Source organism: Dipodomys merriami, unplaced genomic scaffold (genome assembly GCF_024711535.1).
Source record: "Dipodomys merriami isolate MVZ:Mamm:240054 unplaced genomic scaffold, mDipMer1.0.p SCAF_8, whole genome shotgun sequence".
Taxonomy (NCBI): domain Eukaryota; kingdom Metazoa; phylum Chordata; class Mammalia; order Rodentia; family Heteromyidae; genus Dipodomys; species Dipodomys merriami.
In genome coordinates this window covers 7,807,618-7,832,681 of record NW_027206401.1, presented here as the reverse complement: position 1 = coordinate 7,832,681, position 25,064 = coordinate 7,807,618, and the positions used below count along the sequence as shown (strand labels likewise).

Here is a 25,064-nt window from a genome sequence, read left to right as displayed (position 1 = left end):
GATCCACAGCCTTCCTAGGAAAGGAGATGTTAAACAACATTCTACAAAGGCCACTTTTGCCAACTAGCTCAAAAACGAAATTGAAAATGATAAACGAAGATCCACCTCCCATTGGGGACACAAACAGGTCTTAGATACAAACAAGTTGTCCTTGTTTCCAAGTGCAGTGCATTTGTCAGAACTCTGTAACCGTGGCTGTGAAGCACTATGGGATGGGACCAGGGTTTCTGCAGAAGGATGGTTCTCACTGGGTAGGTTCAAATGGTGACAAAAATAGATACACCCAAGTACTGAAAACAAGGACTTGGTTATGCCAAGTTACATCAGGGATGGAATGTATGCAGTCCTTTCAAAGAGTCTCTAAGAAATACTTAGGCTAAGTTCCTTCAGCCACATTATGGGGAAAGCAAGAGAGAGAGTCAATTATGCATTCTGTGAACACACATCCACTTTCATATATAATATATGCATAATTAAAAGATTAGAAATGATAGAGTGATGATCACCAGGCAATAAGAATGCAAATGGCTCTTACTTTTCCTCTTCTGCTAACCTGAGTACTACTTTCTAACCAGAAAACTAAAAGGCAGCAGCTAAAAGAATACAAATACAGTCATCATACTAGCATTTTTTGTTGAATTTAATTATTCATTATTCATTACTTTGCTATAAGGAAACTTATTTAAAGACATTAGGTGTACACTTCTATAAAGGAAGACCCAGGAAATATATGTATGTAACTGTAACCCCCTGAACATAATCTTGACAATAAAATTAAATTTTTAAAAAAGGTTTAATGTCTAGGGTAACAAAAATCAACACATTTTAGAGTAAGGCAATCTCATGCACATTTCTTACCACATATCTGCAGTGGCCAGCACATTTCCAAAACTTAGTAGAAGTGGGTTGCACAATACTGAAGTGAAATTGTCACTGGCTAGGCTTCCTAACAGACAAGAAACAGCAAAGGAATTGGTCTGTTAACTTGAAACATTTTTTAAAATCTAACATTAAGGACATAGAGGAAAACAATTGAGATAAAATACACAGAATATTAATAACCTGCAAAAGAATATATTGCAACAATGAGATGTACAAGACATTATGTCAAAAAACAAACTTTACAACTTTGGCATGGGTGGGGTATGGGGGGGAGGGGAAGGAAGGGAGAGATGGGAAGGGATAGGAAGGGGAAACAAAGGAGGAGGCAACAATGCTTGATAAGAAATGTACTCATTACCTCGCTCATGTAATTGTAACCCATCTGTATGGTATTTTCACCAAAAAAAAAGAGAGAGAAGGGATAGCAAAAAATCAAGCAGAATAAAAATAAAAAGAAAAAATACAGAGAATTTCTCTCTGCATTTAATGAAGAAGATAAACATAGAGATCCAAGAACTGAGCAAGTTATGAACAGGAAAAACACAAAGAGATCTAGACCTAGGCACTTGGTAAACAAACTGCTAAAAGCTAAAGACAGGGAAAAAAATAAGCTTAGGAGAGAAATCTGAAAAGTTTCCAGAGCGTAATCACATATTTCCTCCTGGAAATTGTATAATAGATGGTTAATGCCTCACCAAAACCACAGAACCCATTGCACCAGGGAAGAACATTTGAAAGTGCTAAGGGAAAAAACAGTTTGAGGCAAGGAGAAAATAGCCAGGTGCTGGTGGGTCACAATTATAATCCTAACTACGAAGGATGATGAGATCTGAAGATCCTGGGCAAACAAAACTGAGAGACTTTATCTCCAATGAATTAGCAAAAAGCCAGAAGTAGTTATGGCTCAAGTGGTAGAGCAACAGCCTTAAGAAAAATGGCCCAACAAGAGCATGAGGCCCTGATCAAGATACCAGATCAAGAAGAAAGGAGGAAGGAGCTATAAAAGAATAAAAACTTAGACTATCTACAATCTTTCATGAATAAGAAAGATATATATATATATATATATAGCTATATACATATAATATAAATAGCTATATACATATAATATATAGCTATATATTATATATAGCTATATGTTATATATAAAACATAATATATAGCTATATATTATATATAGCTATATGTTATATATAAAATATAATATATAGCTACATACATATATATAGCTATATGTTATATATATAAAATGTAAAATATAGCTATATACATAATAATATATATAGCTACATATATTATATGTATGTAGCTATATATATAAAATATATTTGAGGTGCTCCCAGAAAATAACTGCTAACTTTAAAATTATGCTCTGTTCACTTATTATTCCTGACCTAAGTAAAATAAAGACATTCCCAGACATACAAAGACAAGGAGAGGTAAATGATCTTTTTTGAAAGAAGTATTAAAGGAACAATTTCAATGGAACAAAAGGTAAACTAAGTAGGAAAAAGTGACAGTCTTTTTTTTTTTAAGAAAGACATCATGACATTAAAGTCATACAGACAGCAATGAGCTGAGGTTGGGGAATTAAGAGAGTGGTTAGGACACAGGAGGCCTGTTCTTTTAGGGAATGAAGAAATAATGAGTACGTATGGGATTGTAAAAATTTCTGGTTAACTAGGTATTTCTTTTAAAATTGAAGGTTACTGAAAGGAGATATAATTTATAACTTCAAACCAGTGCAAGGAAAAATAAAGAAAAAAATTACCAAGCTCATATAAGAGAGTAAGAAATGTAAAAAGGAGGCCAAGAAAAACAAAGCAAATGCAGACATGGTAAATTTGATGATGGGAATGAATGAATATAAGGACATCAGTGATCCTGAACAGTGTAAACAAATTAAATTTATCTATTAAAAATAGAAATTATTTGGTGCATTTTAATTCAGCTACACAGTGGTTTCAAAAGATACTCAAAACCTCACAGAGAAATTTAAAATAATGTATGAAAAAATATACTCCAGGCAAATATGAAAAGCAATAAAAAGCCAATATAGCAAATTATTACTAGACAAAATAGAATTTAAGAGAAAATAATAGAAATAAAGAACTACACTCCATAATAGCAGATGGAAATTATCCAACAATAAAAGTATGAAAATCATAAAAACAGCATGTATCGACACACATAGCCTTGAAAATATGTAAAGGCCAAAAGTGACAAGATTATAATGAAACATTGATACATTTTTATCAAAAAGAAAGATCAAGACAGAAAAACATTATTAAGGCCAAATATTTAAATGACAGAATGAACAAGCTTAATCCAAGCACAAACACAAAATATTTTCAGAAAATGTTCTAACAACTGTGTTGCAAAGGGTATTATACTAAATAGCAAAGAAATTATACTATCAGGACAACATTTTGTGGAAACAATGTAATTTACTTGAAATCAAACAATGAAGACAGAGCTAAATATACATAATCAAGTCTATGTTGGTCTTTTCCTTCTTTATTTCCACTTCATTCTAACAGTAGTCAGAATAAAAGTAATGTATTTTAAGCAAAATCATTAAAACTACTTTGAAACTATTTTCAACATTAAAAGCACTAATATATTTTTGAAGGCATATTGAAAGAAAGACACCAGGATTCAATTTAGTCTGGAGGGAAACAGCAAATTCAAAATTAAGAAGGAAGAAAAGAGTAGACAGGAGTGAATAATAAGATTGATTGGAAAATGTATGGCAAGTATTTGTAAGATAAGCATTTTCAATACATTAATTCTATAGCACCAACCACCAATGCATGGTAAGATTGGTGTGGTTTGAATTTGTCCCCAACTTTGTGTGATAGAAACTTGATCCCCACTGTGGAAGTGTTAAGGGACAGAGCCATTAAGAGTCGCATAACTCACACTTTCTCCACCCTCATCAATGAACTAATGCCAATAATGGAGAAATGAGGTATAAAAGGTATAAAAGGTAAGTTTGGCTCTCTTGCCCTCTCTTTGCCCTTCTGCCAGGGGATGCCATCAACCATATCATAAGGCATCAGGAAGGCCCTTACCAGGCATCAGACTTCTGTCTTAGACTCTGTTGCCAGGCTGAGAGGAAGTGAATCCCTTTTCTTTGTAAGTTACCAAGTCTCAGGTATTTTGTTTTGGTCACTTAACTGTGATGAAACACTGATGAATGAGCAAGAGAGAATAGAGCAATAGCAATTTTAAGAAAAATAAGAAAGGGATATAACTATACATATTTTCCAGATTTTTAAAAGCCTATCCAAATATCATTAACAAGGCCAAATATTACTAACAATTAAAACTGTATAATTTTCTAGGAAGATGCAAGTCATGAAAGTTTGCTCTCTAACCATGATGTTTTGTGAACCATTATTTCTCAACATTTTGATTAAGATCAAGCAAAATTCTTTAATCAATAAACTATTTTAAAAATAAAACTAGCATGCAAAGTAGTATTTATCTCAGAAATGTAAGGATGATTCATTTTTAGAAAACCATTCATGCACTAATATATTAAAGGAGGAAATTGGTATAAGCATCTCCATAAATTAAAAATCAAATTTAGCTCTCCTCTGTAATCATAGCTACTTAAGAGGCTGAGATCTAGGATCAAGATTCAAAGCCAGCCCAGGTAGTAAAGTCCATGAGATCCTTATCTTCAATTAACCACTAAAAAACTGTAAGTGGTAGATCATCAGCCTTGAAAGGATAAAAAGCACTAAGGGATAGCATCCAGGCCTTGAGTTCAAGCCCAAGGACTGCACACAGACAAAATAAATCAAATGTAATCAAATTCAATGGCTTACAAATAATAGTCTTACTAGACAAAAAGAAAATAAAAGATTCTTGCAAAAATCTATAGCAAATCTTCTAGATATAGATGACATTTAGATATCTCTATTTTTATTGTACACAGAAGTGGAAGCTTGTTATTACAAAAAATAATTATAAGCAACAATAAACAGAAGAAATTAAATATATACAAAAACAAGAAAGAAAAAACAGTTTTCATACTTATAGATTATTATATTATCTATATAGAAAAATCTAAGAAACTTAGCAAAAATATCATTAGAACAAATATGAAAGTTCATCAAAATTATTAGATTCAAGATCATCATACACAAGTAGTAGTTTTACTCTGCAATAGACTAAACTATCACATTAATTCAATAATGAAAAACAAATGAAAAATTAAAATCTACTTCACAGATAATTTGTTCTTTCTGCTTATAAGCCTAGGGCTTTTATTCTTTATCATGAATTTTCCCAAAAAGTACTTGGCTGTATGTTTTTGTTTTTTTTTCTTCTCCTCAGTCCTCCTTGGAACAGTGGGCCTTCTTAATCTCAAGATCTCTCCCTCTAGCTTATAGATATTGTTGCTGAATATTTGTTTAGCTATATAGCATATTCAATATTTGCATATTACATCTCCTGAATCTATCCCTATCTCTTTTCCCTGATGATTTCTGTCTCTTTGTAGCTTCTTTTGAAGTTAGAATAATTAAGAGAGTACGATATTGAATGCAATGATAGAATTATAGATAATTATAATAATAGGGAAAGGCAAATAATAAACTCAAGTCTAATAGGAATTTCAGATTGCCACAGGATCAATCCACACATGGTTGAAATTAAACATTTTTAAACTTCTCTGTCAACCTTAGCAAAAACAAAGAGAAATTAATCTTGATGAATAACAGGCAAATCAATATTTTCAGGGGACAAGGGTCACTTACAAGGAGATACTACAATATAGATGAATTGTCCTCAAGTCCTAAGAAGAAATCCTTCAAAACTCTCCCTTCTGAGATTGACAGAAAAGACACTACCTGTAAAGTACCTTCTCCATATCTCTTGTAAGATAATAGTTTCAGCAAACATGATGAAACCAAGAATACAGAATCCCACAGATCGTTATTAAAATACGACCTTTAATATCCACACAATACTTTGGGGAAAGACAAAAATCCATGTTCTACAGAGAGTCATTATGGTATTTAGCTGTGTGTTACTTAAAGCAATTATCAAATTTACAGATGAGCTACGCATTGGCTCTTACTAAATGTCAAGTGTTCGCTTCTTACTGACCTATTCCATGTTGCAAACCAACTCTCAGAAATTTACTACTTGGACAAAAATCCAAAAGCAAAATAAAATTGTGTTTCCCTTTAAATGAGACCACTTTTTAATAGTGTTAAAAAGTAGAAATTACATTTCAACTAGTAAAAGCACAAAGGGTAAGAACAAGGAAGGAAGCAGCTGCCATCAAAGGCAGGTTCACTCCCAATGTCCCTCAGCCATGAATCTCTCCCTGAGAACCTAGCACACTCCACCTACAAGTCAGCATTGGTAGCCTGACCCACGCCAAGCAGATCACTATTTTTTTTTGTCTACTCCTTCCATGGAGTTAACAAAGAAAGCCATATCTAAGATTGGCATTTCCATGCTAGGAAATTCAGTGGCTTATGCACCTGTCTGCACCGTTGAGATCCGATTTCTAGGAACAGTGCATTATTCCGCCTTTCTTTACATTGTTCCTAAGGTGTCATTCTCCCCCAGGAATCTCTTTGGTATAAGTGGTTCTCTCCTGGGGAAAGAATTGCAGGGTCTCTTGCCTAGTAGTTCTCCGGCTTTCATGGGTACACAAACCAGCATGGCAAGGAGGATGTGTTAAATAAGCATTTCCCTGCTGATCTCGAGCAAGACCTCGATGGTGGACACTGCTCCTAAACTTCAAGTCAGCGAGGCTGTGGGCCACATTATCACTGTCTAATTTCCTTCAAAAATGAAAGTATGTGACTCCTTTAACTGTAATCATGATCCCAATCCCAGAAGATACTTACACCAAATGTCAGGTGTAAATTATGTCCATGCAAAATACATAGTTTAGAGGCTTAAAACCCAGTACCTCAGAGATGGAGCTTTTCAAGAGGTGAATAAATTAGAACGAAGCTTCTCAGCTGGGTCCTGATACAACCGAGCATCCTGGCAAGTAAAGGGGATGCAGACACTTGACTTAAATGCAGGTTTGCATGCACACAGACAGGGCCCCGCAGGAAGGAAACGTTCCACAAGCCAAGGCACCAGGCCTCAGAAGAAACCATGCCGGCCGACTCCATCACCACGGCTTTCCAGCCTCCAGAACACTGAAAAATAAACCTCTGCTTCTCACATTGCTATGGCAGACTAAGTAAAGGAATGTGTAGGCATGATTCACTGACAGTCTGAGACCTTTGAGAAGCAGTGAGCAAACACAGATATCTGGGTGTTGGCTTGGGTCCATTCATCTGACTTTCAAAACACAGGAAGAGTATGAATTCCAAAGATTAGAGATGGGTATGCTTGAAATGAATTCCCTCAATAAAATTTTGGATAAAACTGTTACACGGGGTGGCTCTTAGGAGACAGAACCATAGCTACTCAAAGAAAAACTAGGTTCAGTCAAGATTAAGTCAAGCTGAGTAACTTCAAGCCTGAGTCATACCGTATCTGTTTGTCAACAGGATGAGTGGGGGAAGGGCTGTGTAATATTTAGGGGGGAAGGAGGGGACAGAGAAACACTCACTGAACATGACTTGGCATTGAGAAGATTTCTGGTGCCCCGGAACCTATGACCTAGGAAGTATTAGAAACACCAAGGTTATGATGAGTTACAAGCTGGTTAATGGCGTACATAGACTCACTAATCATACATAGAGAGGATCTGCTCATTGTCTCCCAGTAACTGTTTTCCCATTTTTTCAGATAATAGAATTTTTTACCTAATGGCTGAACATACTACTACAACAACAAGAAGCCCTATGCCTTTTCTCAGCTTTCTTTTTTTTTCTTTTTTTTTTTTTTTTTGTCACTCATGGGGCTTGAACTCTGGGTCTAGGCGCTGTCCCTCAGCTCTTCAGCTCAAGGCTAGTGCTCTACTACTTGAGCCACAGCGCCACTTCCGGTTTTCTGGTGGTTTATTAGAGATAAGAGTCTCACGTACTCTCCTGCCCAGCCTGGCTTTGAACCACGATCCTTAGATCTCAGCCTTCTGAGTAGCTAGATTTTACAGGCGTGAGCCACCAGCGCCTGGCTTTTCTCAGCTTTCTTAGAAGTCTGTCCTCCCAAAAATAAACAAGGATGGATGCAATATGTTGTGGGAACCATGTCTTTAAAGTGGAGGCCGGGTGGGGTACAGCCTCTCTCAAAGGCAGGACACATGCCCTGGGTTTGGTCCTCAGAAAACAAACTAAATAATAAGATGCCTCATTTGTCTGTTCACTTCTTTTTGACTAGAATGTGATCAAGTTGGCCCAATCTGGAAAGCTAAGTTAGAAGACGGCTGGGTCTCAGACCCTTCCTCTGGTCCTAGACCGCTTTTTCCAGACAGGAAAGCGAAATAAACTGCCCACTTGTTTAAGCCACAGTTGTTTTTTTTTTTGAGTCGATCTGAGCCCTGGAGCCTCCATCCGCTGTCATGGAGCATGTTCCTCTGATGGGTAGAGGATGCTGGGCTAGATGACAACTAACCAACAGGGTCAGCATCGCTCAGAGAGCCCAAACCACACGACGCAGCTTAACAGCATTGCCTTATGTTAAAAGAATCAATTGCATAATAAAGTATAGGAAGAGCCACTATAAAAAAAAAAAGTCCATGTGTTTATTTAAAAAAAGAAAAAAGAAAGAAAAGAAAGAATGATTTCTACTGCCTTCAAAGCTTGATGTCTGTCCAGTGTTAGGCTGCAGCAACCCCATTAATGCGTCTAGAGGCCCCTGCCTCTGCTCCCATCAGACCACACAGGAGAGCAGCCCGGGGACGACCAGCATGGAAAGCCAAACGGAAACAGCACAGAGGAAATGGATTTCGTTTTCTCCCACAAGGATTTCCTTTGTGGGAGGCGGGATCTCTCCCTTCGCTCCCTGCCACGTGGCGTCACACAGACTTCCTTCCACATACAGCTCTCTGGTTTGTGAGATACAGGGAAGGTTCAATGACTCCACTCTGAGACCTCCGTTCCCCAGTCTTGAAGGGCAACTGGGAGAGAACTGTCACTGGCACCCTTAGGTGTTTGAAGGGAGGGACAAAAGTGAAGAAGTAAACGTTGAATTTCCTGGATGAACCGGAAGTTTAGTGTCACATCAGATTCCGTTTCTTTCCTCCCCTAGTTGAGGCTGGCTTGTGGCTCAAGGCCACAGCATGATCTGTTCTGCCATTTGCTTTCCTGACTCTTCCCTTCCGCCCCTCCTACACTCTGCTCCTTCACCAGAGCAGGTCAGAAGAATGGCGAAAATGATTTACCATCGCTAAGATGTGGAACCCATCCAGATGCCCCTCGGTAGATGAATGGATCAAGAAAATGTGGTCTGTGTACACAATGGAATTCTGTTTCCACCGCCTCATTTGTTAGGAAATGGAAAGACTTGGAAAATTATGTTAAGCGAGTTAAGCTAGATCTAAAGAAACAGGCTGTATGGTTTCCCTCATTTGTAATAACTAGGATATATCTGTGCTATTCTTAGCAAAGGATCACAATAGCTCCATGGCTAGTTGCATATGACCGTATGAAGTGAAGCTTAGCAAATCAACTCCAAGAAATGCAAAGACGTTTTTTATAATGTACTGTTTGCAATTATTTCTTTTTCCTTTCTTTCCCTCCCCACTTTGATTTATGCCCTGTTGTCACTGTTTTTTATTTCTGTACCCTTTATCTTGTGTAGAAATTTATCTGATTTGCAGAGGGGAGGGGAATCACAGAAAGGGGGGAGGGGGGGACAAAGGGCGAACCAATGCAACAGCCATACGCACTGGACCCGGTGCTGGCAACGGACTTTACAACGTGGGGGGGAGGGGAGTCAGGGGGAAACAGGAGCAAATGAGGGAGGGGGTAACACTGTTCAAAAAGAAATGTACTCATGCCGGGCGCTGGTGGCTCACGCCTGTAATCCTAGCTACTCAGGAGGCTGAGATCTGAGGATCGCGGTTCAAAGCCAGCCCGGGCAGGACAGACCGTGAGACTCCTATCTCCAATAAACCACCAGAAAACCGGAAGTGGCCCTGTAGCTCAAGTGGTAGAGTGCTCGCCTTGAGCTGAAGAGCTGAGGGACAGCGCCCAGGCCCAGAGTTCAAGCCCCACGACCGACAAAAAAAAAAAAAGAAATGTACTTACTACCTTATGTAGGTAACTGTAACCCTGCCACGATGTGTTTTGTTTTACGTCTTTTCGTTGAGCGGAAGCTGTGGGAGTTCTGTCTGGGCCCATTCTAGCTGGCCCTCCTGTCCTTGAGGTCAGGTACCAACACGGACCCACCAACAGCTGATTGGGAGGGGGGGTTTCTTCAGTGATCCTCAAAGAATCTCTAAGCTCACCCAGTTCTGGTGAGCTCCCTCCCTTCCCTCCCTGGCTTCTATGGTACAGCGCATGGACGGTGACGCTCACCTGGACAGGAGTCATGGGTGGCTTGTCCCAGGTCCTCCTGTGGCTAGGTCCAGGGCACTTCCTGGCTGATTTGGACCCCAGGAGCACCAGCTTTCTCTGACTGCCACCTCTGCAATCTTTTTTCCTCTGCTATTTTTTCAACACTGCCGACTCTACCTGCCTCTGGGCCTCTGTCTCCTGCAGGCAGGAAGCGAAAACCAGGTTCCCTGTCCACACTGCCTCTCAGACTGCAGACTGCCCAAGCCAAGCACCCCCCTCACTCCCCGCTGCTTGTCTGTGCCAGCCTCACAGGCTCACTGATCTTCTCCTCTCCCGCAGACTCTCCTGGAGCCTTTTACAACTGCTTCTAGGATCTCTGTGAAAGGAAAAGAGTCGCCCTCCATCAATCAAGATGCATTGTACTCATAAATTGATTTGTTCATTGGTAGCTCCTTGTACAACTACTTAAAGATCATCAAATTATGATTTTAAAATGTAGTTCACCTTGAAATTTTGGATCACTGCACTAATCCAGACTCCTTACTGTCTATGCCAGCCAGGTGATCTGTTGGGTGAGGACTGATGGATGCACTATTTTTCCTTTCTTAGTAAGTCCTTCCAGGGCACACCTTGCAGCTCTTCCTTAGGATGTGAGGGGGAAGGGCTCTGAATAGCATGCTCCTCTTTCTTTCATACCAACAGACTTTTAGCATATTGCTAAAAGCATAGCTATCCCACCGGCCACTTCATTCTCCATGCTTCTTTGTGACTAAGGTTCTGGATTCAAATTTATATCTAACAAATACATGCACCTCTATGTGATTAGCATCCAGGGCCAGGTACAGATGTGGCCTGGCTGTGGCTATTGGCTGGGAAGGCTTTATCTCCAGAGCCCATTCTCCTACCTGTGCCCCCAGCTGGATCTGTGTCTGGGGGTCACTCCTGAATTCCAGCATCATTTCTCAATTGGAAAGGCAAGAGATTCACAACACCATCAAATCTGCCTGCTTTCTGATCAAGCATTTCCATTCACTTCTTGGCTTCTTTCACATCTTTCAGCATAAACAACAAGCCAAGTGCACCATACACCTCTGCTTGAAATCTCCTGCACCTACAGATCACCTGGTTCGCAAGGCTCAGTTGTTACTTCCATCAAAGACTGCTAAGATAATAGCCTTTGGCCACCACATTCCAAGTCCAGTCCAGTCCAGTCTTCCTCCCTCTCTTTCAAGCTTTCACCATGGCTTGCTTCTTCAGAGATCATGGTATTGCTATGATTCATTTGTTCAAAGCTCCTCACACTCGAGCTTTCTGCCAGTATCTCTCCAGTCCCAAAGCCATGTCCACATTATAAGTGTTTGTTATGAAAGTACTAGTTAGCTATAGCTGTGTAACAAATTACTCCAAAATATAGTGACTTAAAACAAACAACTCTGTGAAACTCACAGACTCTTCAGGTCAGGAAATCAGGAACGCTTCAGCAGGGAGTTCAGGCTTGTTCTCTCATGAGCACAGTGCTGTGGTGTCAGCAGGGATGGGGTCACCTGGAGCTCGGCCGACTTCCCCGCAGGTCTGTTGACAAGGCACAGCGTCTCACGCCTGGGCCTCTCCACAATTCTAAAAAGAGAGTGAGAAAAATGCACGATGATCGTGCAACGTCATTTACTGTCAGAAAGCAAGGAAATATTTTAAAATGTGTTTTGGTCAGTTCAGCTCTGCTCAGTTCTGTTCTGCTTCTGTTTCAATGTGAAGGCTTGTCAACAGGACCCCAGAACTACTCTGGAAGGACTCTGGCCAAAGTTAACATAACTTGAGCGAGATAATTATCTTGGCCCATTCTAAGCTGCTATAACTGAGTAACATAGGCTAGATAATTTATGGACAAGAGAGGTTTCTTTGGCTCCTGGTCTTGGGGAGTTTAGAACACAGTTCCAGCCATCATGCTGTGTCATAACATGGCAGGAGGGCAAGCAAGTGTGCTTCAGACAGAGAGGAAATCAGGTCGGACTCTGAGCTCCATCTGAGTCTGCTGGAAACAAGCCCACTCCTGCAACAAAGGCATCAATTCATTCACGAGGGCTTCACCACAGCTTTCAGGCCTCATTTCTTAATGACATTGTTAGAGGGGATATCCTAGTCATAGCAATAATAAATAACCATGTTATTGATTTATTACCTAATGAATAAAGTCAATGTCCACAAGTCCATACAAATACCAATAAATAATTGAGTAAGTGAATGAAAAAAAGAAGAAAGGTCCAATCTTCCTTACACAGGAAGTCTGATTCATAAATGTAGAAGGAATCCGGAAGTAGGAAATCATTATTAGAACAAAATGAGAATTGCTCTGTGCCAGACTCACTGATAAGTACTTAAATTATTGGGTGAGTAGAAGAAGAACCAACAGGAAGTAGGTGCCCCTCCATTCACAATGGAGTCAGGTCCTGATAAGCTGCAAATGCATTCGACCAAGCCCAGCTACTGAGCTGCACAGTTCAGCAGCACAGTCCATTGAGATGGGAACCACCTATCAGGCGCATGCTCAGGGAAGGTCTGAACTCAAAAGCTGAACTATCATTTCCACTACCATTTTGGCACCATCATAAAGTGTAAGAATTATACATAATCATAAATCAGGGATGCCTGTAGTTGGTCCATATTTATACTTCTCCCCAACTTTGTTAATTGCTGTTGTGCTTTTGAAACCTAACCACAAAGTCATTCTTTCTTGTGTGTTGAATTTAGTGACCTGTTTCGATTGAATACACCACAAAAAGGAAACAAAAAAAAACCCTTCTGACTTTCTAATGGAGTCACCTTACCCAGGTGACTAAAAATCTATATCCCCTGATACTACGTGGCTGCCCCGTGATACAATACCACGAGGATGTATCACACCCATGTCGCTATACCCCAAATGTATAATAAGCTCAGAGTAAATTATGGTTCTGATGGCTTGTGCACAAAAGCCCATGTAGGGCGGGGCCTGGAGGCCAGCAGTGGTGGCCACGCAACTGGTCCTGCGGGGATGCGGGATGCAGGTGCTGAGACACCATGCATAGAGGAGGTAGAAGAGAGATAGCACCTGAACCAACGGGCTGTGCATCCCACCAGGCCAACTCCACCCAAAAGCAAGCCTGCTGAAGGAAAGGAAGCAAAGACAAAGCCAGATGTAAGCTGAGAGGACTCCATCTCCACCATAGAAGAACCAGAGAACGAAACACCACCTGCTACAGCTAGCGAGACAGCACAGCCCCAAGGGGGAGCCTGAGAAAGAAGAGAAGGAAGAAAACAAGTCTTCTGAAGCCAGCACAAAAGGATGAGGAAGATCAACCCAAAGAAAAGGTGAAGAAAGTGAAATAAAAAGCATATACCTTTCTGGGCCGCCCTTTCTCCCAGCCAGCCAGCCAGCCAGGGCTGAAAAACAAACACCCATGGCTTCCTCTCCATGTGTCAAGATGGATGCAGTCCTAACCGCGCTGTGAAGGCATGCTTCAGAAGAGGAGTGCATCAATGGTTGCTATCCTCCTCTGGAGCTAGAGAAGAAGAGGCTATCTCCTTAAGCCAGCACTAAACAGAGAATTAGAGGGGTCATCAAACGGTAAATGGAAAAGGTGCATCTGGAAGCTTAATTGTGGTCCAGAAATCACAAACAACACCTCAGAAGTCTAGGAAAGGAAAGAAGAGCTCCACAGGATTTCCAGCGCCACAAGTAAAATTGGAGAATGCACTCCCGTGGGCCTTCACTCACCTCTGTGAACTTAAAGAAGCGGCCTACCATCTCATCAGGAAATACGTGTCTCAGTATTATCCTAAGCTTAGAGCGATGTCAGGCCCCACTGTTGAAGAATGCTCTGCAGAGACGCCAGTTAGAACAAGTAACTGGCAAAAGTACCGCCGAGACCTTCCAGCTGAAGAGACCACCAGGCTTGGTGGAAGCCTGCTGGAACATGCCATCTTGTCTGTCATTACTGCCATGAATGAGCCGAAGACCTGCTCCACCGCTGCTCTGAGGTACATCTTGGAGAACCACCGAGGGACCAGTTCTAACTATCAAATAGCAAATGCTGAAGAAAACTCTGCAGACATGTGAGAAGAGTGGGCAGCTGGTGCAGATCTCTGGTGAAGGATTCAGTGGCACCCTCCCGTTCTGCTTTCCCAGGACTCCTATTTCCAAAGCAAGAGTAAGATGACTCTCAAGGTGAGGATGAAAATGAACACAAGTCATCAGAAGAAAAATTGGAGGATGAGGAGCCCCTACTGGAGAGGAGATTGCAAAAGAGTGAGATAGGGTGGGAAGGGTGAGAGAGGATCTATGTCTGCCTCTTCAGCAAAAGAAGTTTCCCATTTGGGGACTGCGACAAAGGTGCTTTCCTCTGGCTGAGCCGTATCCTAACACCTCTGTGTGTGGTGTATGTGTGAGTGCATGCATGTGTGATGTGTGTGTGGTATGTGCATGTATTTGGTGTGATCATGTGTGTGTGTGATGTGTATTTGGTTTGAGCATGTGTATGGTGTGAGCATGTGTGTGTAGTATGTGTGTGTGTTTGGTATGAGCATGTGTGTGTGTGGTATGTGTATATATTTGGTGTGTGTGTGTGTGTGTGTGTGTGTGTGTGTGTGTGGTATGTATGGTGTGACAATTCTGGCCCAAGCCTATGCTTAACAATGTGATACTTCTCCCACACAGGCCACAAATCATCATTATAGATTAATAGGAAAAAGTAAAGAGCTCACTCAAATTGCACCCTCATTCTGTTGGACATGTATGTATTTCATCCCATACCTTCAACAGGAATCCACTGAAATGCAAAAATAAAAGAGCAGTAAAGAGCCTGAGCAGCCGCTTCATGATCCACCTTGAATGTCGTCTTTGTTGTTCTTAAATGTTGATATGTTACAACACCCAGAGAGAAAATAGAGCACAGACTGTGTGATCTGAACATCCCAACCACAAAAACAACCATATTGTAACACCAAAATATATTTATAAAACTGGTCAAGGAAATTGAATTTAACATATGCTGTTATCATACAAGAATTTTTAATGAAATAACACTTTGTATTTATATAGCACCTTTCTTGTAAGGAGCAAAAATATGGCTCTGATATTATTACTCATTCTCATACCATCCTTGACAGGTGGGCAGTAGCAACATTTATACCAAGTTTTAATCACTGGGAAGCCAAGATGCATAGCAAGAAGGAACAACCATACAGAACAAGCCAGAAACTTGGAACTTTCCAGACTTCATGCCCACTGTGCTACCTACTCTTTTTTTTTCCTCTGAAATCTTGAAGCTTTGCTTAAATACTAGTTAAAAGAAAATAGGGGAATGGCAGAAAGATATAGCAGCTTTCCAACAACCTACTCATGGAACTCACCTAGACTGAAAATGACTGCAAGTTATGAAACCACACTCAGACTCTGACAATCAATACTACAGCCTGAGTAAAGTTAAATATACCCCATTAAGGTTCTTAGTAGTTACACCAGTTGAAGACCCATACCCCATCAATAATATAATGTGCAGGTGGTACACAGCAAATCAATTAGGAACATTGGACAAATAAAATTTGAGTAGCACAAGAATTCTTGATTCAATTATAACTTCACAGAGAGAATTTTTGGATGATACTATACTATTTACCTGAGAATCTCTTCAAAAATATTTCCAAGGAACAAGATGCTATGTCAAAAAACAAACTTTATAATTTGGGCAGGGGGTAGGGGATTAGGGGAGTATAGATAAGGAGGTGGGAGGGAAGGGATGGTAGGGGAAAAACAAAGGAGGAGGCAACAATGCTGGATAAGAAATGTACTCATAGGGCTGGGAAGGTGGCTCAGTGGTAGAGCGCTTGCCTTGCATGCATGAGGCCCTGAATTTGATTCCTCAGCACCACATAAGCAAAAAGAAAAAAAGCCGGAAGTAGCGATGTGGCTCAAGTGGTAGAGTGCTAGCCTTGAGCTGAAGAGCTGAGGGACAGCGCCCAGACCCAGAGTTCAGGCCCCATGACCGGACCCCCCCCCCAAAAAAAAAGAAATGTACTCATTACCTTGCTCATGTAACTCTAACCCCTTTGTACAGTATTTTCACAATAAAAAAAACTTAATTAAAAATATTTCCAAGGAGGCTAAGTATAGCATCTCATTTTTATAGTCCCAGCAACTGAGGAGGCAGAGGTAAATGGAGGTTCAAGAGTAATCAACTTGGGCAAAAAGTTAGCAAGAATCCATCTCAATAAATAAGCCGAGTATGGTGATACACACTATGGTTTCTACCAGTGTGGGAGGTCTACGTAAGAGGTTCATGGCTCAGGCTAGCCCAGACAAAATTGCAAGACCTTATCTAAAAATTAATCTAAGAGCAAAAAGGCATGGGAGAGATGGTTGAGTGCTTGGTTCAAGATTTTGAGCTCAAACTCCAGTACTACCAAAACTAATGCATTCAGCCGAGTGCCTGTAATCCTAGCTACTCAGGAGGCTGAGATCTGAGGATCACGGTTCAAAGCCAGCCCTGATAGGAAAGTCTATGAGACTCTTATCTCCAATTAACCACCAGAAAACCAGAAGTGGCACTGTGGCTTGAGCTGAAGAGTTGAGGGACAGAGCCCAGGCCTAGAGTTCAAGCCCCACAACTGACAACAAAAACCCAAAACAACAACAACAACAAAAAAAAACCCTAATGCATTCAAGGGAATAAAAGTCCTTTAAAGATAAATTAAAGTTATAGGCATAGTCAGAGCCTAAAAATGTATCTTGAATAAGAAAATTTCCAGGAAACAAATTTCATATGTGTGTGATGTCTTTTGTAAGGTTATACTACATTTTGTCTTCGGTGAACTCTAAAATACCCAAAGATGCACTCTCCATTTTGTCAGGTAATATGAGGTGTCTGAGAGATCTACTTAATCAACCAATGTCAGCACACCTTGGAATTAAGTCATCCCTGGGGAAAGTATAAAGGTGTGTAATGGGCAATTTCTCAGTTAAAGGAACAAGGATGGGAAATTCTATTATAATCCTAATAGGAAATGTCAATATTTTATTAAAAACCAATAACAATAGTCAACCCTTATTAGGTGCGTAGGAGGTGATCCATGCTATCCATACATACTACATGCATTATCCTCTCTCAACAGCACAAACTGCTTTGAGAGACTTAAAGAGGGTAAGACACCTGTTAACTCCAAACTCCTTCCCAGACATAGTCTGGCTCTCCTTCACTCACCGGCCCTCACTTCTCCATGCAGAGAACTGAGTCCGATTCTCCATTTCTTCTCTTTTGCTGAAGGAAAATCCATAGCTATCATTTCTAATACTGAAAATGTACAATCAAAATCCATTCAAATCTTACTGAGAGAAACACTTCTCAAAGACTCAAGACCAGAAATTCTCATACGAACTATATAACCACTACATTGATATTGATGAGAGTACACTATCCAATTCCAATTTCATTCTTCAACTTTCCCTATTTGACTGACTTCTGACTTGTTACGTTGTACCAGAAAAGTGCAAATCAAAAACAAAAGAGAGAAGCAATTCTTTCAACCATTCAATTTGGAGGAAGTCCGGTAAATTCTAATAATATATCTTTAATTAATTAGTTACTTAATGAATATAACTAGCTAATTAATTAATATCCCTCAGGTAGAGTTTATTATTTTTTTTTAACCAGAGAATTTCTTAGCCCATGAAGGAAAGGGCAAAGTAATGATCACCCAGTAGCCTCTGAACTTCAGGACAGTTGGAAGCCCACCTCTGAAGACTATATCCTCTTTGAGGTCACAAAGAAAATTAGGCCTTGAAAAATGCTCAGAGCAATCTGCATACTGGCCACCAGTGAATTAGTTAAGAGCAAGTTTCATTACTATAAATCAGACTGGTGATCCCTTGCTTGCATTTTTTGGTTCTTAATATCCACCACAGAACAAAATACATTTTTAATCTCACTAGTTGTTTAGACTTGAGAACTTTCCTTCCAGGACTCAAAGCAAGAACATGAGTTAGAGAGGAGACCTCTCTTCAAAGACTCACTCTAGGAATCAGGGTCTTACATCTGCTATCACGGCTGTTTTGATTTTATTAATACATTATCCATCAGCTTAAAAATCCTCCAGTTTTCTCCATATGTGGTAATCTTGACACAAAAATTCATTATGAGCAAAACCAGTTCATGCACTTGTGTGTTACTTAACCTGGCTCCCAGATCCGCCATGTTGGATCTCTAATGGAATCTTGTATTCCACCTGAACCATTCTTAAGTGGATCTCTCCTTCCTTTCATCATGAAGACTAAACTTCCTATCTTCCAGTCAATCCCATCTGAGAGTCACATTCCAGCCACCAATGAAACTCTTAACTCTCCCGGGAATCCATGAATATATAGATTTTCTTCCTCCATCTACATGAAACAAAGTTCTTTCTCTCTGACCTCCTTTTTAAAGTTTCTCCTTCCTAATAATTTTTCATTTGTTCAGTCTCACAAGTGTTTACTTAGAAAACACCTATTTGAGGCCAAGGCATTGAATTAAGCACCAGGATGCAAAACTGAATAAGACTCAGCCCGTGTCAAAAAGGCCCATGTTCTGACATTCTCACTAAATGGGGTGGCAAGACAGGGATAGAGTTTAGCTCTGGACACACAGAACCTCCAAAATACAGCCCTGCCATTCAGCTGGAGACCTGTCTTTCTCCTAACTCTTCATGTTCCTTGTTTTCAGAATTTGGTTTCATTAACATGTGTAAATATTTTCTTTGTCATCAACCTCCACTGCCCGGAAATAGCATTCTCACCTCTCACCAAGCCATTGTATTAGTTCCAGGCCAATAAACCACACAGAGCCCCTCACCATCTTCCCAACACCAGGAATACTGCAATACCTAGAACCCTGATAATCAAACCATTTACTCCACGGGTTAGCTTTCTTAACCCACACATGATTTGGGGAAGGTGAAGTTTTCATTCTGTGTGCTTAAGTTATCTTGGCAATCAACCAACAGCCACTAGGCCCTATTGCTTCCATTTCTGATCTTCATAAAGAGCGAAATAAAAATCCCCCCTTCATTTTAATCTGCTCAGTCTCTAATGTGATATCCTTCTGCATCCTCAGTGAATTGGCCTTTATTTTACCTATTCCAGTTTTGAATTGCATTGGCAAACTTTAGGAAAATAATCTTTAGCAAATTGGCACTGAAAGTAATTGAGGCAGAAGATGCTTTTGGTCCCTGAGCCATTGTTTGAGCTGCGCTGTCGGGATGGAAATAAACAGCCTGATATGGGTTCAGATGCATGGATTCTAAAAGCCTGTTTATCATATATTCAAAACCTTTCATCATGGGATAAGCCTCATGCTAAGTGTCACTTGTCATTCTTTTTCTCATCATGGTTCTTCAGGAAGCCCAAATAGCATTATGTCCCTTTCTTTTTTAGAAACAAAAATAAAGAAATATAAACTTGAATGCAATAGAGCTCCCCAATGACAGGGACAGAAGAAAAAAAATTAGGGACCTAGAGAGCCTGTTTCAGATCGTACTCTGCTACTCTGTTTTTGTGGTGCTTGGCAGCAGGTGAGTTCCTTGAGCTGCCCTTCCCTGCTCTATGAGATAGAGGGGGTGAGGAGCCCTGACGCGACCACCTGTGCTAACTAACCAGGAGTGAGGGCCTCTCCAGAGGACAGCATCACTGCACCCTCGGTCCTTGTCTACTGAATTAGCATGGGATTATTTACTATCTCATCATCTACATCTGTAAGACTGAGGCAGGCCAACCATGTGCCTAAGAACTTCAGGACTTCAGGTCCCCAGTGAACGGCTGAGATCCACTTCTGGATCCATCACCTGAAGAGTCGTGGGACATTAGGGACATTGCCTGGACAAACTTGAAGTCTTGAATAGGAGACTCAGGAAGCTAGTAGTCAGCCTCATGGCAACTAGCAAAACAATCTATACCTGTAGCCCAAACCAAGGTATCTAGATTTTGTTTGTTCATTTGTGTGCTGGTACTCAGACTTGCTGAGCTAGCTCAGAGCCTTGGGCCAAATCTGAGGGTGCTCTACCACTTGAGCCACACCTCTAGACTAGCTTTTTACTGATTAATTGGAGATGGAGTCCCATAGACTTTTCTTGCCTGGGCTGGATTTGAACTATGATCTTCCAGACCTCAGCCTCCCTCTCGAAGAGCTAGGGTTACAGGGGTGAGCCAGATAGAATGCTTCCTTTAGGGGGATAGAGAATGCGGGTGTGGGGGGAGCATGTTTGCCCGCACTGGGGCTTGAACTCACAGCTTTGGCACTGTGGCTTAGTCTTCTTGCTCAAGGCCACACTCTACACCTTGAACTACCACTCCCCTGCCCGCTTTTTGTCAGTTCCTTGGAGATAAGTGTCTCACAGATGTTCTGGGCTGGGCTGCCTTCAAACCTCAATCCTCAGACTTCAGCCTCCTGAGCAGCTAGGATTACAGATGGAAGTGACTGGCACTGGGCCTAGAGTGACTATGTTTTAATTCTTTTTTACCAGGGGTATTATTTGAAAAGAAGAAACACCAGGCAACAGTCTCTGGTGTTTTACCCAGAAATCACAATCCTCACAATAAATCTCTCACCAAGGAACGCCAGCCGCTGCTAGCATCCACCATCCACACGGGTGTCCCGGGACTCTTGGTCCCCACCCAGTCCCTTTCCTTTGACATCTAAGCTTCCCTGGAGGAACCTGTCCAGGTGCCTGCAGTGCTCCTCCTCCAGAGGACCATGTAGACCCAGTGCAGGCTGGGGTACACGCAGCCAGCGAGGCAGGCCGGCCGCTCCTATAAGCAATCAACACAGGCCTTCAGGCATGAGATTTAATTGCTTGTTCATTATTTTAGCTCACAGGGGCTACGAAGAGTCACGGCATTTCTGAGCACAGCATCTAACAGAACCCTGGGAGCTGTCAGATTCAAAAATAACATCAGCAAGGAGAGAGGAGGCAGTCTTCAGCCAAAGGACTTGAGGTCCCCGGGACTCCACACAAGGACCCTCATCTAAACGCAGAAGTGCACACGGTGCACTGCCCTGTGTGAGCAGGAGGAGAGGGCCACAAAGAGATGAGAATTTGAACTCACAGCCTCTGCATGCGCCCAGGTCCCTTTCCCACCTGATTGTATACTGAAAGCATGTACTTCACTTTGCAGCCAAGCCCAAAGATTGCTTTCAAAGAGCCATGGTCCTTTTGAAGAGGTGGCAAGTACTAAGTGAGCTGGCTGAATCCTCTTTGGGTTTAAAAGCTGTAGAGTTTTGCTTTTCGGGTGTCAAAATTGCCTTAAATCTTTAGCTTGGCTTTACCCTGCTGCTGCATGCATAGAATAGAACCTAATCAACTCCCCTCTACCTCTCCAAAAACCTTGTTAAAATATACCTATATCAACAAATGCTTCTTCCTGAACATTTTCTGTTTTAAGGAAATATTTTTTTTTCAGATGTGTCTTAAGAGGTCAGGGCAGTCCAACAGTAGATCTCTTACTTAAAAAAGAAAATGTGTTCTCCATGTCTCAGATCGTGAGTATGAAAGTTACAGCCAGGTCTCCTCCCCGATTTTATTTCTGCCACCTGAGCAGGCTTGACCCTGTCTCTGTGAGGCAGAAAACTTCAACAAAGGCAAAAGGACTGGAAAAGATAAAGTGCTGGAAAAGATTGTGAATAAGGGGATTACGGCTTTGATGAAGCTGGAAAGAAATACGGGGCTTAGGAAGTGGATACAATCAACACGTTGAAGACAGGCTTTCCCCAAAAGATCCTAAAAATTAAATAGATGCATAAATATACATAAATTAAATACATACATATATTTTTTCTTAAAACAAGTAGAAAGCACAGGTTTGGGGGAAATTGAGGATTCTAGATCTTCACAGAGATGGAAACATACTGCATTCCAAGGCTCCCTGAAGAAGACCATACTTGACTCATCTCCATTGACAACCTTTTGGTAATTTTGCTGGATGTGGAGTGTTGGCTCGAGTGGTAATATGATAGCCTTAAACCACAAAGCTCAGGAACATAGCCCAGGCCCTGAGTTCAAGCCCCAAAGAAAAGTGTGCTTTAAAGAAAACATAAAAACAATGGCCTAGAATGAATGCTACATTTTGTCTCCCTTCTCTAACACCTTCCCTACCACTCCCCCACCTCCAAACCACGACACCCAGCACATCCATCTCCACACTCCACCACCCCGCACCCCTGCCCCTGCTGGAGCCAGAAAACAAGCAGAACAATGCAAGAGCCTCCAACTCTCACTGAGGCTCAAACAGTCACACCCCAACCCATTTTTGCCTTTCAGGAAGGCCAGGGTGAGTGTCTAGCAGACTGAGAACCATGGCATGCACACAGGGACTGTATTTCACACAGGGACACAGTGCTTCATGCTTCTGTGGATAATGACTCGCAGATCATCATATAGCAGACCCGGTCACTGAATCTTGCATTAGAGGGATGGAGACATGTACTGGGAGATACAGAAGAAGGCTCGGCCCAGTCTGTACCAGGCCATACGTCTTCTCTGTATTTTGTTCCTCCTGTTGGGCTGGGCTGGGCCGGGCCAGGCTTTTGTTCCCATGCCCTAACCTGGCTGCAGTCACCTGAGGAGCAGATGCAGTCGCTCGGTTGGTGTTCATGTTGTCTGCATTGCTTCCAAAGTCAGGCTCACCAGAGACAGCAATTTCTTAATGGAAAGAGTGTTATCAGTTTAGGCCACAAGCCTGAATCTTTGAAACAGCATGACTCAGATAGCTCAGCACTCAGAGAATTAAGGTTTTTGCATCCCCTGGTGCTGTGTGAGGTTTTCCTTAACTCTCTTGAGGATGGCAGAATTCAATTCCTGAAGCCATCTCATTTGCCATTTGTACAGGATTCACCAGCACCTGTGCGTAAGAGGTAATGGAAAGTATAAAGATAAATAAAAATAAAAACTTCTGCCTTCAAGAGGCTAGTCCTTTACACATCTTGGAATCATAAGTTAGAAACCAGTTTTGAAGTGCATTACTTTGCAGATGAGGACATAATGCCATGAACTACTTTCTAAGCGCCCCAATAGACAATGGTGATTGTCAACCCCACACGAAAAGAAAGCCTGCTCTTTTCCAAAACAGATGCACGGACAATTGCTCCCACGCTGTGGGGAGCTAGAGTGTTGTCAGTCAAAAGCATACACCACCCATAGATTTACCACACCTGGCAGTATGTGTGTGTGTGCATTTACACACGTGCAGATATATGCACATACACAATCACAGAGTTCTCACCATGAGTGTGTGAGGCATGGATTGCTTTTCAGAATATGAATGTGGAAGCTGGGTGCAGAGTACTGGAGCAATCAGTCCACTGCACCAGTTCATTACACCAGTCCGTTGGCAAATGATGAATCCAAGCCTCAAACTTCAGTCCAACAGCCCCACTTCCTATTTTCTGTAGTTATTTCTTATTGATGAACAGATTGTCTATGTCCTCCACAAAATACACATGTTACAATCCCAATCCCCATGGGTGAGATCTGGAGATGAGGCCATTAGGAAATAATTAGGCCATGAGGGTGGAATGCTCATGACGGAATTAATGTCCTTAGAAGAAGAGATAGGAGATATTTTTCTTCTCTATACTTGGCTGTGTTACAATGAAAGACAGTCATCTATAACTAGGAAAGGTCCTTCGACAAACACCAGATCTGCTGACACCTTGATCTTGGTCTTTCTGGTCACCAAAACGGTGAGCACTGAAAGTTTGTTGTGTAAAAGACCCTCAGTAAGCCCCAAAGTAAGTCACAAATTCCCTTTGTTCTCTGTGTATTTCTGCCACTCTCCTTTGTATCAATAACAGAATCACAGGATTGCGGAAATGGAAACATTCTTAGGCCTTTAGTCTTGATCCATCTCTCATCTCATCCCTGAGGGGGTCCCAGAGACTCGTGTGGGGTCACATGACAGGAGCCTAGAGTCAGAGAGGCCTGTGTCTGGAACTCTGCTTGAATGAAATGTATGCAGAAAACTCAACTCCTGTGAGTATCTGTTTCTTCACCTGTAAAGTGAAAAGAGTACTGCCTCCCATAACAAGCCATTATGCTTTTCTGTAAAGACAAAGCAAATCATTTAATTGAATACTAAGAAACACATTTAATCTGGACAGACAACAACTTCCTGTTCGTGACAGACACTGGTTTGTTGACGCAGCTATCAGTCAGGGATGTACCAAAAAGCATATAACATACAGCATACAGGTCACCTTAATTACAGTTAGGCCTCTACTGGACCCTCAGTAAACAAGAGCCAGCATGATTTCTATCTAGCAACTAAATTCAAGCACCGATCTCAAAGAACAAGCCAAATGAGGCTGTCAAATTGAACAGAGAATATTTCAGGATGAGGGGTTGACACAAGAACACGATAAAGCATTTCATCCGAGAGAATTTCATTAGGAGTAGAGAAAGCAAGGCTGGATAAAGAAACAACAGACCAAACACCAGCATGGCAGCTGAGCCCTGGCCGGACAGCAGCCCTTGCCGGTGGGCTTCATGGTGAGGGAATTTGGTAAAAATGAAAATTGTCCAGATCAGCCTCACTATGATTTGCAGAGTGGACAGAGCAAGGAGACGCATCGGGGGAGCAACCTGCAGTACCTGGGGACAGCAGATTAGTCAAATTCTGACGACTTCCAGCACATATAGCTCACCTCTCCATTCCCAAACTAATTGGATTTCACAGAGAGCCCAACACTATTCTGCACAGTA

General features: G+C 41.4%; 1 pseudogene; it reads left to right on the top strand.

Annotated features, from left to right (window-relative positions):
- The first annotated feature begins 2,717 nt into the window (after positions 1–2,717).
- Positions 2,718–21,007, top strand: LOC138819351 (heterochromatin protein 1-binding protein 3-like; annotated as a pseudogene).
- The last annotated feature ends 4,057 nt before the right edge of the window (positions 21,008–25,064 follow it).